Source organism: Nannobrachium achirus (genome assembly GCF_963921795.1).
Source record: "Nannobrachium achirus genome assembly, chromosome: 23".
Taxonomy (NCBI): domain Eukaryota; kingdom Metazoa; phylum Chordata; class Actinopteri; order Myctophiformes; family Myctophidae; genus Nannobrachium; species Nannobrachium achirus.
The window spans coordinates 49,613,875-49,631,374 of NC_137830.1; the positions used below are offsets into that span (position 1 = coordinate 49,613,875).

The 17,500-nt window shown below is 45.5% G+C and overlaps 1 pseudogene across 1 annotated transcript in view; it reads right to left on the reverse strand.

Annotated features, from left to right (window-relative positions):
• The window catches only part of LOC308308959 (ankyrin repeat and sterile alpha motif domain-containing protein 1B-like), a 376,529-nt pseudogene that overhangs the window by 218,269 nt on the left and 140,760 nt on the right, over positions 1-17,500 (reverse strand). Inside the window, exons 2-3 of the transcript XR_013963389.1 lie at positions 14,506-14,586; positions 3,575-3,731 (exon numbers count right to left, since the gene is read on the reverse strand). The product of XR_013963389.1 is annotated as an ankyrin repeat and sterile alpha motif domain-containing protein 1B-like (transcript). The remainder of the gene's footprint in view (positions 1-3,574; positions 3,732-14,505; positions 14,587-17,500) is intronic.

A 17,500-nucleotide genomic window follows, 5' to 3' on the forward strand; every position in this document is an offset into this window, starting at 1 on the left:
GAGGAGACGTACGACATGGAGGAAGTCCTGACCAGGATGGGCATGGTGGACGCCTTCGACGAAGTACTTGCCGACTTCGGCGGCATGTCGCCGTCCAACGACCTGTACGTCTCCAAGGTGATGCACAAGGCCTGCGTGGAAGTCAACGAGGAGGGCAGCGAGGCAGCGGCCGGCTCTGCTGCCGTCATGACGATGAAATCGTCGCCCCCTCGCTTCGTGGCCGACCACCCCTTCCTCTTCTTCATACGACACAAACCCACCATGAGCATCCTGTTTGCAGGCCGATACTGCTCCCCTCCTTAAAGGAGCACTTTTTCAACCCTATCCACTAAATGCCTAAAATTTTAATACATTTTAATTCCTATAACTGGTCCTCCACACAATGCACATTATAAGGTGGCACCATTTCTGTCTACTCACTCTGTGTCTCAGAAGATGGCTGTGGACAGTTCGGAAACATACTCTGGTTTGGTCATTTCATGAAATACAATGTTGTCAACCAATCATCAAGGACGATGATACACGAAAGAAGAAGAAGAAGAAGACGCAGATAAGAACTCCAAAACAATGCAGACATAAATAACAGCACAGGGAGTTAATAATCAGCTAAAAGCAAGAGTGAAGAAAAATAGGTCTTGAGCTGTGCTTTAAAGCTATCCACAGAGGCTATCAATATAGGCTATTATAAAACGGCTAGTTCCATTCCTTGATTCTGATTGGCTGGTTGCTGTGGTATATGAGACTATAACCCACACCTTGAATCAGTTTATATCAAACCCAGGTGCGTTATTTCTTTCCACAGTGGTCCACAGTGCACCAATTATCTGCACCTGTGTCGTTTCTGCAGCCTGGCCGGGAAATACTTTCTTGCAGAGCAGACCTTATTAAAGCAATAAGCCACAAGAGGCGAGTGGTTACCTGGGGAATATACACCGGCTGAGAGGCGTTGGGAAACACGAGGCGCAGCCGAGTGTTTCCGACCCTCTCAGCCGGTGTATACTACCCCGGTAACCACAAGCCTCGCGTGGCTTATTGCTTTTCTAAAACGGTCACAAATATTGCAACATGAAAATCATAGCATTGCATTATTTAAAGAAAAAAGTACACTTCTCCGCCACCAGGAAGAGACATTTCCTTGCGTTTACCAGTCACATCCAGGAATGGAACTTACGGAAGCCAGTGTGTGTTTACAAAGTCACGTCATTCTTTTTGCCAAAAAAATAGGGAAACAACACTTGTGTTAGATCAGTCTCATGTTAAGAAGTTAAGAACCATATTCGATCCATACACATGTTTATTTTCATCCAGATTTAGCTGCTATGTGGGTGAACAAAACGCTAGCATAGCAACCTAAGCTAAACAGCCGAGTGGTGCCTGGAGAATAGAGGGCGCTTGTTGCCTTTACAAGCCCCGCCCGGAGCCATTCAGTCCCTGTCCTATGCAAGTGGGCGGTGCTTAGAAGCACCCGCACGGCAGGATTTGAGAGGAAATCAAACGCTCGCTTCTCTAGTTCAGCCTCACGGCACAGTGGAAAGAAATAACGCACCTGGCTTTGATATAAACTGATTCAAGGTGTGGGTTACAGTCTCAGGTATACTATGGCAACCAGCTAATCAAAATCAAGGAATGGAACTAGCCGTTTTAGAATTGAAAATAGCCTACAAGCTACAAGCTCACAACGCGTCACGATGCACATTCTGCATAATGCAGGGGTGTCCAAACTTTTTTTTCAAAGGGAGCCACATTAGAAAATATTAAACACCCAAGGGCTGACTGCATCTCCTGACAAAATGTACTTTCAGTGGGACCGTAACAAAGTAACATATGCATCGCAATAAATATTTTATTTAACTATCACCATCAATATTTAATATCAAGGTTCAAGGAGTTTTATTTGTCATTCAGTACAAGTACAGAACGAAATGTGTTACCCAGGTTCTGGAAATTGCGAAATAATAAAATATACCTATAAAAAAACTACGACAATGATCTTTTGTCAGGTGTGTGGTCTGAACAAAACTAATAACTCACATTAGCAAATGTAAGATAAAAAATACAATCACATGGTCTATCTTTGACCCCTTCAGAATGAGACAACAGGGAAGAAGGAACCTGACAAATTATTGCGACCAAAGGTCGCAGTATACCATGAGAAGCTTGTCTCAGTCAGTACACATTTTTACAGTCTATTGGTTCCCTTGTCACATCACTCTGACATCATGCTCTGATGTCACTGTGATGTAGGGGAACCACTCTTAACAGGATGGGTTTGCTGCTCTGACATCACACTCTGGCCTTCATGTCCCTTTTATGCCCATATATTTTATGCCCATATATAGTCGACAATGTGATGTCAGAACATGCCCATATATGGGCATTCCCAGATCACACTTTGCAAATTAATTACGTCCTTGTCCGTTCTATGCCCATATATGGAGATCCCTGTCACGATGTCACCAATATTAAGGGCATATCTGGGAATGTCCATATTTGGTAATGCCCATATATGGGCATGTTCTGCCAATCTCAACAGGCACTGTTGAGATTGGGTAACTGGTCCGATATACAACACTGGCCAGATGGCCAAGAATTGGCGCGACCTCGATACTCGATAGTTTTACTTTGCCACTTTTCAACCTATCTTCATATAATAGGTCCTCACTAATGTTCATAATAAAATTGCAAAAAAAAAAATCTACTCAGGCTTGTGACATCATCGTTTAACAGATTTCTTTTTTAAACTATTTAAAATTTTGATTTTTTTTTTTTTTTTGATTTTCACCACAGCTCACTTGTGATAAGTGGATAAACTGTGCCTGCAGGCTTCAGGCAGTACCTCTCGTCAACCAGTAGGTGTCCTAACCTGACACCAGGGTCAGGCAGAGGAACAACTGTGAGCGTAACGTTCGACACCAGGTTTCCACGTGAACGTTAAAAAATGTATTCGTTCAAATTCGGTTCGGGGGGAGAAGTCCTGAGAAACGGGCTTGCGCAGGGACGTGCAGAGGATGTTAGAGAGGCAGGGGCTGACATTTCTAAAGGGGCCTTTTGGTGGAAATATCGAAAATAGCCGACCTCCAAGCTCACAACGCGTTGAGCTTGGAGGTTGGCTATTTTCGGTGCTTGATACCACACTGAACTAAGCACAATCAAGTCAATACTGGAGATGTGGCGTAACGGCATGGATTTCTACACAGAGAGGGCAATTACCCCTCCCAATAAGCTTTTGTCCAATGCTAGCTTAGAATATGCCCCTCCCAAAAAGCTTTTGTCCAATGCTAGCTTAGAATAACTTCCTGCTTGCCAAGGCTGGGAGGGGCATAGTGAAGGGCTAATTCTTTCACCATAAGATGCTGCATTCTAGTTCAGGAGAGTTTGGACAAGGCAATTCTCTTGAATGCTGCCTTCAGGTATGGCATGGAAAGAGGGGGCATTTGCATTTCTTTCACCACAGTAAAAACTGCATTCATGGTCTGGAGAGGGCACTGTTTTACAGATGGGTAAAGGGGCAGGGGCTCAAGCCCCCCTTTGATGTCTATGTGTGCACGTGCCTGCGCTTGCATACGGTACGCACCTGTTGGTTGACGCGGCAGTGGGAGGGGCCGTGGTGGATGAGGATCCGCACGATGTGCACGTCTCCCCGCCAGGCGGCGAGGTGCAGCGGGAAGCAGCCTTTACTGTCCGCCACGTTGGTGGAGGCCTCGAACTGGAGCAGCTTCAACACCACCTCTCTGAGAGACACAGACACACACCAGTAAAGCTTCAACACCACCTCTCTGAGAAGACACAGACACACACCAGTAAAGCTTCAACACCACCTCTCTGGGAAGACACAGACACACACCAGTAAAGCTTCAACACCACCTCTCTGTAGAGACACAGACACACACCAGTAAAGCTTCAACACCACCTCTCTGAGAAGACACAGACACACACCAGTAAAGCTTCAACACCACCTCTCTGGGAAGACACAGACACACACCAGTAAAGCTTCAACACCACCTCTCTGTAGAGACACAGACACACACCAGTAAAGCTTCAACACCACCTCTCTGGGAAGACACAGACACACACCATGAAGCTTCAACACCACCTCTCTGGGAAGACACAGACACACACCAGTAAAGCTTCAACACCACCTCTCTGTAGAGACACAGACACACACCAGTAAAGCTTCAACACCACCTCTCTGTAGAGACACAGACACACACCAGTAAAGCTTCAACACCACCTCTCTGAGAGACACAGACACACACCAGTAAAGCTTCAACACCACCTCTCTGGGAGACACAGACACACACCATGAAGCTTCAACACCACCTCTCTGTAGAGACACAGACACACACCAGTAAAGCTTCAACACCACCTCTCTGAGAGAGACAGACACACACCATGAAGCTTCAACACCACCTCTCTGTAGAGACACAGACACACACCAGTAAAGCTTCAACACCACCTCTCTGAGAGACACAGACACACACCAGTAAAGCTTCAACACCACCTCTATGAGAGAGACAGACACACACCATGAAGCTTCAACACCACCTCTCTGTAGAGACACAGACACACACCAGTAAAGCTTCAACACCACCTCTTTGTAGAGACACAGACACACACCAGTAAAGCTTCAACACCACCTCTCTAAGAGACACAGACACACACCAGTAAAGCTTCAACACCACCTCTCTGTAGAGACACAGACACACACCAGTAAAGCTTCAACACCACCTCTCTGGGAGACACAGACACACACCAGTAAAGCTTCAACACCACCTCTATGAGAGACACAGACACACACCAGTAAAGCTTCAACACCACCTCTCTGAGAGACACAGACACACACCAGTAAAGCTTCAACACCACCTCTCTGGGAGACACAGACACACACCAGTAAAGCTTCAACACCACCTCTCTGGGAGACACAGACACACACCAGTAAAGCTTCAACACCACCTCTCTGTAGAGACACAGACACACACCAGTAAAGCTTCAACACCACCTCTCTGTAGAGACACAGACACACACCAGTAAAGCTTCAACACCACCTCTCTGAGAGACACAGACACACACCAGTAAAGCTTCAACACCACCTCTAAGAGAGACACAGACACACACCAGTAGAGCTTCAACACCACCTCTAAGAGAGACACAGACACACACCAGTAAAGCTTCAACACCACCTCTCTGAGAGACACAGACACACACCAGTAAAGCTTCAACACCACCTCTCTGAGAGACACAGACACACACCAGTAAAGCTTCAACACCACCTCTCTGAGAGACACAGACACACACCAGTAAAGCTTCAACACCACCTCTCTGTAGAGACACAGACACACACCAGTAAAGCTTCAACACCACCTCTCTGTAGAGACACAGACACACACCAGTAAAGCTTCAACACCACCTCTCTATGAGACACAGACACACACCAGTAAAGCTTCAACACCACCTCTCTGAGAGACACAGACACACACCAGTAAAGCTTCAACACCACCTCTCTGAGAGACACAGACACACACCAGTAAAGCTTCAACACCACCTCTCTGAGAGACACAGACACACACCAGTAAAGCTTCAACACCACCTCTCTGTAGAGACACAGACACACACCAGTAAAGCTTCAACACCACCTCTCTGGGACACACAGACACACACCAGTAAAGCTTCAACACCACCTCTCTGAGAGACACAGACACACACCAGTAAAGCTTCAACACCACCTCTCTGAGAGACACAGACACACACCAGTAAAGCTTCAACACCACCTCTCTGAGAGACACAGACACACACCAGTAAAGCTTCAACACCACCTCTCTGTAGAGACACAGACACACACCAGTAAAGCTTCAACACCACCTCTCTATGAGACACAGACACACACCAGTAAAGCTTCAACACCACCTCTCTGAGAGACACAGACACACACCAGTAAAGCTTCAACACCACCTCTCTGAGAGACACAGACACACACCAGTAAAGCTTCAACACCACCTCTCTGAGAGACACAGACACACACCAGTAAAGCTTCAACACCACCTCTCTGTAGAGACACAGACACACACCAGTAAAGCTTCAACACCACCTCTCTGGGACACACAGACACACACCAGTAAAGCTTCAACACCACCTCTCTGTAGAGACACAGACACACACCAGTAAAGCTTCAACACCACCTCTCTGAGAGACACAGACACACACCAGTAAAGCTTCAACACCACCTCTCTGAGAGACACAGACACACACCAGTAAAGCTTCAACACCACCTCTCTGAGAGACACAGACACACACCAGTAAAGCTTCAACACCACCTCTCTGGGACACAGACACACACCAGTGAAGCTTCCTTCCTTCCTTAAAAATCACACCCAATGTGAAGTGAGCGGTGGTCGTGCTTGCATAACGTCTTCAGACTAGGATTTGAGTCTAGGATGTACAGGCTATGCTACACACACGTTTTGCTATGGCAAAACGCTGAGGAAAAAGGCTACAGACACACACACAGCCACTCTATGGAGCGGTTTACCACCGCTCAAAAAAAAAACATTCAGGCCTAGATTATTGAATGCTTTAGCTATTGAAAAATAGCAGATATACAAGCTCACAGCGCGGCACCGAGTGCCGCGCTGCGAGCTTGTAGATCTGCTATTTTTTGAAAAATCGTGATTTGTTTTTGCAAGTCTTTGAATAATATCTTTTTAAAAGCGAACATTTGTAACTCAAATATTTGCTTCTGGGGGGTCCCTGGAACAACATATTTTGAGATCGGGGTCCGCGGCCAAATACCTGTAATTTTGGGGGTCCTTGACATGAAAAAGTTTGAGAACCACTGATTTAGAAGAAGGATTTAGAAGTCGGGTCAAAGATCGGGTCAAAGATATTCAAAGACTTGAACACATTTTCACGATTAAAAAAAAATAATAGCAGATCTACATGCTCGCAGCTGTGAGCTTGTATATCTGCTATTTGTCAATAGTTAAAGCATAAAATAATGGTTAAAGTGGTTCAAATCTAACGCGACGCGGACACGTTTGAGGTTTTCAAGGGTTAAACAGTGATGTGCATCATTTTAACACAAGACAAGCAAATCATTCACATCTTCCAAAGTTCCGTGATGGTCTTTGTCAGTTTCCATCGTTCAGGGGGGCTCAGCGATGGAACAGTCATTTGCAATTACATCAAAGTCTACCTCACTCAGTCACTTTAAATATAAGCTCAGAAGCCACTTGATGAAATAAAAATCCACAGTCTCCTACTCCCACATACACTTGCACCCACACCCTTTTTAATTTATTTTTGAGCGGTGGTCACAACGCTCCTATACGTGGCCGTGTGTGTGGGTCTGTCTGTCTGTTTGTCTGTCTGTCTCCGTAGCCTGCAGTAACCTTTTCTGACCACACATGTTAAGGGAGGGGCGCTGTTGCACACAAACACACACACACACACACACACACACACACACACACACACACACACACACACACACACACACACACACACACACACACACACTCACACACACACCACCGCTCAGTTCACACGAGTGTGATTTTCTTTTCATACTGTATAATTCATTTCTTTTATTTATGTCGCTGTGTTGTTTGTTCTTTTTATTTCTATGATTATTTTGTACTACTCCTGTTAAATGAGGTGAGATTAACCTTAGAAACCCAAATGGGTTTTCTAAATATCAACTGCACAACCCAAGTCGATTAATATTCGTTTCAAATGTGTTGTTTTCGTAAATAAATGTGCAAAAACAGACGGAAGGCAGAGAGAGCGAGACAGATTAGTCTTGTGTAGCCAGACAACTATTCCACAATCTCCGAATAGTTGATAACCTTATCGATCGATTAACGATTAATTGATAAGCGGCGTTTTTGTAGGACCAAATGGGAAAAAGAATGTCCGAAACCGAAAATGAATGCAGAAGCATAATTGCCTTCATGTATATAACGTTAACGAGTGTCAACAAGCTTTAGCGCACGCACGCGCACACACACACACACACACACACACACACACACACACACACACACCCCTCCCCTTTGCAGTGCTCTCCAAAAGCCCTTGAATATGATTAAATATTACTGTGATTGTGTTAAGATCACATTTGATATCACACACACCATACCTGTAACTTTCACTGAACAAAAAAAAGAAAAAGAAAAACGATTAATTGCGATTAATTTAATCGATTAATTAACGTCAATTCATCGATTTTAGATTAACTGTTAACATCCCTACCCACAACACAATCCCACAATGCATTTCCCATGTTCAAATAAAGACACTTCTTGTGTGCGTCCAGCAACTTTTCTATAGCTTTTCTTTTCATTTTTTCACTAATTTGAAACCTAATTTCCGTTGGTGTGGCGCTAGGGGACTGGAGACTCCAGCCAGAGCAGAGGCAGTTTGGCTGGTTGTACGCATTGTTGGACTCTAATGGAACAAACTCTACCGCTCCACACAAAGTGATGAAGTGACTAATCAGCGGCGCAGCGGGGTTTGTGCTGAGCAAGCGTTCGTTTAGCCCGGGGGCCACGGGGGAAGTGTCATGAGAGACTGTCTGTCAGCTCCCTCTCTCTCTCTGAGGTGGCGAGGTGAGCCACCTCATCTGCATTCAGAATGTCACAGAGAGAGAGAGAGAGAGAGAGAGAGAGAGAGAGAGGGAGAGAGAGAGAGAGAGAGAGAGAGAGAGAGGACAGGGGCGTCACAAGGGGGGGAAAAGTGGGACTGAGTTACCAGAGCCCAAGGTGGCCTTATATATTTTATATTTTAGCTGTTGAAAAATAGCAGACATACAAGCTCACAGCGCGGCACCGAGTGCCGCGCTGCGAGCTCGTAGATCTGCTAATTTTGAAAAGTCGTGAAAATGTGTGCAAATAATCTTTGAACATGTGTATTTTTTAAGCAAACATTTGTAACTAAAGATACTCCGATTGCAATTTTTGGGGCCGATACCGATCACCAATCAACTGGAATCAGTATCTGCCGATACCGATCACTCACCGATCAATCGCCACATCTCTATTTGTAACTCAAATTTTGCTTCTGGGATGGTCCCTGGAACTAAATATTTTGAGATATGGGTCCGTGGCCAAATACATATCATTTTGGGGGTTCCTTCACATGAAAAAGTTTGAGCACCACTGACATAGAGACGTAAGTTTTGACAGGATTTGAAATATTCAAAGACACAAATGTTCACGATTTTTCAAGCTTGTATATCTATCTGCTATTTTTCAATAGTTAAAGCACAAAAGAATGCGTAATAACGCGTCCCCAGTCTAAATGGGTTAAACCCCCTCCTCCCCCTATGAAGAACATTCACGGGGGGCCCGCAGTGAATCCTTGTACCCAGGGCTCAGGATTTGGTGTGACACCCCTGGAGAGAGAGAGAGAAGGGCAAACACCTCTCAGGAGGAGAAGCGTGACAGACAGAGAGACTCTTAATAAACAGCAGCGTTGAGCTTTTCAATCTCATTCCTCTGTGGCCCGAAGCGGGTCAGACTCAAGACTCCCTGGAGACTGGAGAGGGTCAAATACTTCTGAGCAACAGCCTGGTTGTTAGTCTGATTGGAACGGTCTCTGGAGTCAGCGCTGAACTCTAAGAGGGCAGTATCGTACAGAGTTCAGCCCTGACTCGTCTAGAGCACTGTTTCCCAAACACTGGGTCGGGACCCATTTTGATACTCTAAATTGACAAATTAAACATTGGCCAAATAGTCAAATATTAGAGGCAGAAAATAGCCGATCAGAGCACACGAGCGGAGTGGAGCGATGACAAAAGCCGCTCCGTGCTCCAGAGGGCTCTTGTCCCACTCGCTCATCGCTCTGGTCAGCCTCCGGGCCGCTCCGCTCCCCGCCGCTCCGTCGCTCAACTTGATTTTCGCATCTCTCGCTCCGCGCTCGCTCCACGCTCCGCTCAGGGTCGTCAATCAATACCATGTCCGAAACACTTTCTCCTTTGCCAGTGTGTTCCCGACACAAATGGCTGCGCTAACGTGAGCCTCGGCTTTGATGGAGACTTGGAGAGCTTTCCACTCGCCACTGTTTTGTTGGAAACATGCGGCGCGCGGCCCCAACAGGATCGGAACGGAGCGGAGGAGGGTCGGCGCTCAGACCCATTATAAGAGTCGCTCGCTCACGCTCAACTAAAAAACGACTCGCTCCCCTCCCCGCAACGCTCACGCTCCACTCCGCTCGTATGCTCTGATCTACATGCTCACAACGAGCATGTAGATCTGCTATTCTACCACTTTTTGTGTTCAGTCAACAACCTTCAGTTGGCTTCGCCTCGTGCCACAACCCTGAAACAGTGGTAAATCAGCCAACAACCCACTCCCTCTCATGGTAAATGGCTTACTTTTCACAATAGAACCGTCTTAGACAAAATGTAATGCCTCAACTCTTAGAACTCTTAGTGCTCGTCAGGGCAGAAGGAGCGAATTCATTCTCCGGCACTGGCACCTGCCGCGGAACTGCCACAACAGGCACAGAACAGGCCTGGCAGTTCGACGGGCAGTCGCGCTGCATCGCCGGCAATAGGACCGGCGGACCGGCGGGTAGGACCGACAACGCCGGTAACGCCCACAGCAGCCACCACCGCACGGACCAGCAGTTTACCGCGACAGTGGTTAGGGTTAAGGTTAGGTTTAGGTATAAGCCTAACCTGCTGCAGCGTCGCAGCAGGTTCCGTTATTTTGCGGGTTGCGGGCTGAAAAGGTTGAGAACCACTGCCTTAGAAGAAGAGTGCAAATGTTTTATGTTTTTTCTTTAGCCAATTATAAGCTGACACCCAGGGATGAGCGATCGAGTCAGTCTTTTCCTGTGTGTGCCTTTGGTGTTAGACATGTGCATATGTGTGAGACTGTTTCAGCGCTGTAAATAAATCTTTTGTTATTTTTTGACATCGTCTCTGAGTCAAGGTTTGCCGATCTTTTGAGAGTTTCAATTCTTAAGACTGGAGTCCATAAATTAACTTAGGATTTCCACGTCAAGACCCCTCGTCAAAGGACCCTCGAGTTCCAGTGCTGAACTCTATTGTTATGATTTGACACCTGCCATTTAACAGCAAAAATACCACTCAATGACAGAAACATAGGGGTTATCCCAAAGGCACTGAATGACAACAGTCATAAACATGGGGCTATTAAGTTGTCATATCAAATTTCTACTGAACGTGACATAATTGACCAGAATGACACTTAAGTCATCAACATTCCTTCTCATGACAGGTGTGCTGTCTTGGTTATGACAGTGTCTTATGTAAACACCTTCACATAAAGTGTTGGCAATCATTTCAAAGAACCTCAGCCGAATAGTAAAACCCTCTGGCTCCAGTCTAAGTTAATTGTCACTCGCAGTGTTGCCAGACTTTGCGAGAGAAATAAGCAGCCTGGTTCATGAAAGCAAGCCCAATGAAGCGAACGAGGCAACAAAATCTACCAGCTCGCAACGTGAGTTGAGGGCTTGTGGATCTGCTATTTTCAAAGAAATCTTAAGGGAAACAAAAGTGCAAAATGTATGGAATATTTTAACAACACTGGCTCCCGGTTGCGGCCCGCACTGAATACAAAATACTGATGCTGGCCTTCAAAGCAGCCAATGGTACGGCTCCTCCATACCTCTAAAACCTGATCAACCCCTACAACCCCAACCTCTCACTCAGATCAGCCAACACCGGGATGCTAATCAGAACCCTCACTAAAAACCCCAGGACAAAAATCCACCCGTCATAGACAATTTGCCCTCCTGGCCCCAAAACTGTGGAATAAACTCCCTGTCGCACTTCGAACTACAGACTCACTCCCTAGCTTCTGCTGTGGACTGAAGACTCACCTCTTCAAACTCCACCTAAACCCATAGCACTACTGTAACACTCCCCCTTCCCTTGATGACCACACATGAAGCTAGATAGCATTTTTAGGTTTTAGAAAAGTTTTTTTCTTTTACTGATTAGGCGCGTGATCAACCTATGTTATTGTTTTTTCTAGATTGATATTCCTATGCATTTGTTGTATTGTTGTTGATGTACTGACATATTATCTTGCTTATTATATTATATTATATTATATTATATTGTATTACCTGCTTATTGTAAGTCGCTTTGGATTAAAAGCGTCTGCTAAATGCCTAAATTGTGAATTGTAAATTGTAACACAAATCTGGAACGGGGGTCCCCTGGCACAAATGTTCATTTCAGTATACACCTTAATTTATTTTGGGGGGGGACATGGAAATGTTGGAGAACCACTGGTTTAAACAACAAAACATTTATGAAAGAAACAAGGCCAAATAAGCAAATACACTTTAAAAACAAGCTAATAAAAAAAACCACAACCCTCAACTACCAATATTTACAAGCGACTTAACAGCAAAGCCCAACATCGCTTATAATAAGCATACATGGCAACACTGGCCACTCTGTCTGCCTTTGGTTGCCACCTAACACTTTAAACAAGTTCCAGCACGTGTTGCTGGCTTAATTCCTGTGCTGTCACGCTGTATTTCTCCTCCCCGCTCTCCTTTCCCTTCCTCCGGTTGATCTAAAGTAGGAAATCCACATAATTGCCCCGAAAACCCAGCGCTAATCCCTGGGTTCCGCTGCAGTGGGCCAGCGGTGAGGTTAACGCTAATCCACAGTGTGGAAAGGCTTTATCAGCAGGCACAGGTGAGAGTGAATGAAGTGTGTGTATTCATTCTCTCTCTCTCTCTCTCTCTCCCTCTCACGCACGCACACGTACGCACGCACGCACGCACGCACACGTACGTACGCACGCACACGTACGCACGCACGCACGCACGCACGCACGCACGCACGCGCGCACGCACGCACGCGCGCACGCACGCACGCGCACGCACGCACCAGGGGCATAGTTCTGCCGATTTAAAATGACTCCAATACGGAAGTAAAACTTCCTATGATTGGCCGCTAGTTGCGCTGTTTCCCCCCCGGCCGATCGCAAAAAGAATTGCCCTCCATTGGACCCCATTCATTTTCCCCTTTCGTTTTCTAACCTTAATTAACATTTTCATGAATACTGTATGGTTCCTATCGCTAGTTAAAGCTATACTGTGTAAGTTGCTCAACTAGTGGTCAGTAGCGTCCGCGTCTTTCGGACGTTTTTCGCCGTGGACCGGGCCTCACACCCCCGCGTCACCCCCGCGTCTGCCTCCACCTCGCCGAGATCTATCTTTGGAGGGGTCCCTGGTTCCTGTGCGTTCAGGCATTCCGGAGAAACGGAGTGTTTCACCCGAGTATAGATAGAGACACACGGGCGCCTACAAATATGGCCGCCCTATTGTGATAGCTAGCGACCCCACTTCAAGATGCGCTGTGATTGGCCGGCAGTGTATAACCCTCGCTGTGATTGGCCGGTAGTGTATGATGACGTCATTTTGCCGGGAAATCCCGCCCCTGTCACTGCTAGAAGAAAATATATAAAGAGAAGGCTTCAGAAGCTGAAAATAACGGAGTGGGTGTTCTAAAACTTTAGCGATTTAAGAGTTAGGACAATTTTAAGATTTGTTTTATAAAAAAAGTTACATGGTATAACTTTAAAAATTGCCTTTCAATCACCATCATATTCGTTTTGTCGAAATGTGGTCCAATTTATTTTAAAATAAATGATAAAGTTGCGGGGGGGGGGGGGCATGGCCAACTAAACTGATACCAGTTTGTGTGCTGTATTTCGGGAGGCTCCGACCACATTCTCCCATGTATCCCTGCGTTGCACGTGACCGTTGGCAGCCAATAGCATCTCTGATGCCTTTACAATTCTATGATGGCAACACCCATTCCAAGGGGTAGAAAAGGGCCATTTGCGCTGCATAGAAACCAATGGCTTCACATCGTCCATATTTTTCTACAGTCTATGGCACGCACGCACGCACACATGCACACACACACATTTAAATGAAATGTATGTTATTACAAAACATACATTAATCACTCCAGCCCTACATACATTTGGCCATTTGAAAAAAATGGCCGATCTACAAACTCACAATGTGTTGCGATGCGACGCGGTTGTGAGCTTGAGGATCTGCTATTTTCAAAGATTTGAAAACTTGAAATGGGACATAATGAGCACTTATTTTGCTTTTGGTACTTTGAGTATATTTTGATGCCAATACTTTTGTACTTTTACTCAACACTCATAGCAGAAAACATTTGAGTACTGTTTCCCAACACTGCAATGTTCCGGGAGAGTGTTTTTTTGCAGGTCTTTCAGTCCCAGTGTATCAAAAAAGCAACTGGGTTAAGAACCGTTGGTCCGACCAGTTTAACATTCACCAGGTTAGCTTTTACCAGCGTTAGTTTTACTGAGGGTTAGGGTTAAGGTTAGGTTTAGGTGTATCTCCGCCCCCCCGACTTTCAGCACCTCCGCGCAGCCAATCACAAGCTTCCGCTGCCTTAACCCAGTGGCCTTTTTTGATACACTCTGACCGAAAGACCTGCTAAAAAAACACTCTCCCGCAATGTTCCACTCCTCCTACCTGTGGCCGTTCAGTGATGCGTGGTGCAGAGGCGTGTATCCTGAGCTGTCTGTGCAGTTGACGTTCAGGCCCTTCCACATGCTGTGGAGAGAAAACAAGACAGTTCAGGCCCTTCCACATGCTGTGAAGAGAAAACAAGACAGTTCAGGCCCTTCCACATGCTGTGGAGAGAAAACAAGACAGTCACACAAAAACCTCCTTCTCTGGGGCAGTAGCGTCAATTCAGCAAAAGCTAGGGTATGGCAAAGATGGGAGTCCTCATGGAAAAGTGGCATTACATTTTGTTTAACACGGTTCTATTGTGAAAATAGCAGATCTACACGCTCACAACGCCTCGCAGAGTTTTGTCTGTTTTTTACGGTTTCTTGGGATGGATATGGCAGCCTGGAACGGTTGTTCAAGTGCAGCTAAACGTATTAGTAAACGTGCCACAATTAACAATAATGCATAATAATGCAGCTGACCCACGGAACCTGGGAATATTATCATTTTGTCAAGATGGAGAGAATACAAGTGTGGAGAATATAATTATAATACCTTGTTAAAGTGACCATTTTGTAAAACTTTGCATTTGTAGTTATTTTACTGTAATTTAACAACATAATAACCAGCGCAGATAGACAAAGAGACATTCATGGATTTATATTTAAAAGTAACTTTTATTTCCCCCCCTGGACCCAGGGTATGGCAGCTGCATACCCCTGCCATACCCAATTGACGCCCCTGCTCTGGGGTTCAGGTAGCGATGGGCGACATGGAAAAATACGCTATCACGATATTTTCCCCAAGCTGTATCACGATACACAATCTTATCACGATTCTTTTTCATGTTGTTTGTTATGGTTACTTTTCAGCACAACCACTCACTAGGTAACCAAAACTAAAAGAAAAGGGAGTAACAGACCATTTAGACCAGTGGTCCTCAAAGTGGGGTCCAGGGACTCTCTGGGTTCCTTTTGGGAGGTCTAAATTGACCCTTACAAGTATGTAACTCTGACAGTATACAAATGAAACCAAATGGACCCGTAAAGTTGAGTGGAGACCTTGACATTTTAAAGTTTGAGAACTACGGATTTAGACCAACATGCAGGTTTAAATGAATACTGCAGTGAATCTCTGTATTAACAATTCAACAGGATTTTTTAATAAGGCTCCCTCATTGTACAGTATCACGATATATATACGATATCTCTGAAAAGGCATATCGTGGAGACGATTGTATCGTCTCAACGATAATTATCACCATATCTCCCTCCCCCAGGTTCAGGATGGAAAAATTAATCTCAAAGCCTTGATCGTCATCATCGTTATAAAACCCTAAAAGAGAGAGTGACGAGTTCAAATTCCTGGGTGTTAATATAACTCAGAGAGTGTACAAATGGACCTGTAAGTGTTCAGTGAATGCTTGAGACTTCACACAGTGTGTCATTGGTAAAGAGGCTGAGCATGCAAATAAAAGCCACACGAAACACCATCTCAGGAGTACAGCCAGGCACGCATTAACTGTGAGCAGAAAACACAAGCATGTGTGCACGCACGCACGCACGCACGCACGCACGCACGCACGCACGCGCGTGCACACACAACACGGCCATATAAATGCTCAAAATGTACATGAAACACAGACAAACACACATACAGTATCGTCACTGTCGGGCAGAAACCTCGTATCCCCAAGTTTCACATTTGTACATTTTTTCGCAAAGTGAAGCACTGCTTCATCACACAAGGCCGTCGCACAAAAGTAGTGAAAACAGCCGATCAACAAGCACACAAGGCCTCGCGGGGCGAGGCGCTGTGTGCTTGTAGATCGGCTGTTTTCACTAGTTTAAAGCATTTAAAAAATCACACCCGTGTGAAGTGGAGCTGTGTGTGTGTGTGTGTGTGTGTGTGTGTGTGTGTGTGTGTGTGTGTGTGTGTGTGTGTGTGTGTGTGTGTGTGTGTGTGTGTGTGTGTGGATCATGTGTACCGATTTTTGTGACATTTGAAGAAAATATGTAGGAAAAGGAGCAAAAAGTGTGTTTTGGAGAAAATTCAAGATGGCGGAAAATCTATCATGGCGCAAATGGGCGTGGCCTATATGGGGAGATGCGTCATGACCCAAGGAATCCAGGGAAAAAATATTTTTAATTTTCCGACCTACGGTTCAAGAGTTACAGGCCAAAACGTAAAGTGGGGTGTTATAGCGCCACCATGAGGCCAAATGACACAATTATTTTTTATTTAATCCTTGAAATCATTATGAACCTCCTCTCCAAGTCTTGAAACTGTAGCCCCTGTGGTTTGCGAGAGACAAATAATTGAATGTGAGTTTTTGCGATTCCCATTCTAAGTCAATGGGGAAAATTAATTCACTAATAAATTAATATCAAATAAACTATAGAACCTTTCTCTTAGAAAAGTAATAGCCCACGATTCCCGAGTAAGCCGGTCGATTTGACATATGGAGCGAGTGTTTGGTGGCAAAACTGTGGGACTAGTGGCGTGCCGAAGTTTAGGAAGTTCAGGCTACATACACACAGACACACACACAGACACACAGACAGACAGACAGACACACAGACCCACACAGCCACGTATAGGGAGCCTGTGTTTCACACAGCTCCAAAAATGATAAATACGAAACAAACGGTTTTGGACATACAAGGTTTCCACCCGACAACAACGATAGTATATATATATATGTACAGTATACACACACACACACACACCCTAACTCACTCCAGTGTATTTCCCAAGGCTGTAATTATGCGACCTCTCTTTTTTCACATGAATTTCTCTCCGGCATGTTGGGAGAAGAAACATACTAATTAGCTGAATGGTCAGCGGCCCAGGGCTGCCACAGAGCTGTATCCAACAAGTTAAGGGGTCGGCCGTTCCTTTTGACCTTTTCAGGCGACACATTGTCACACCTCTCCGGAGGTCATACTGTACATCTAACCTCGCGTAGCCAGGCTCACTCATCTGCAAAGAGAAGTGCCTGATCACCACCACT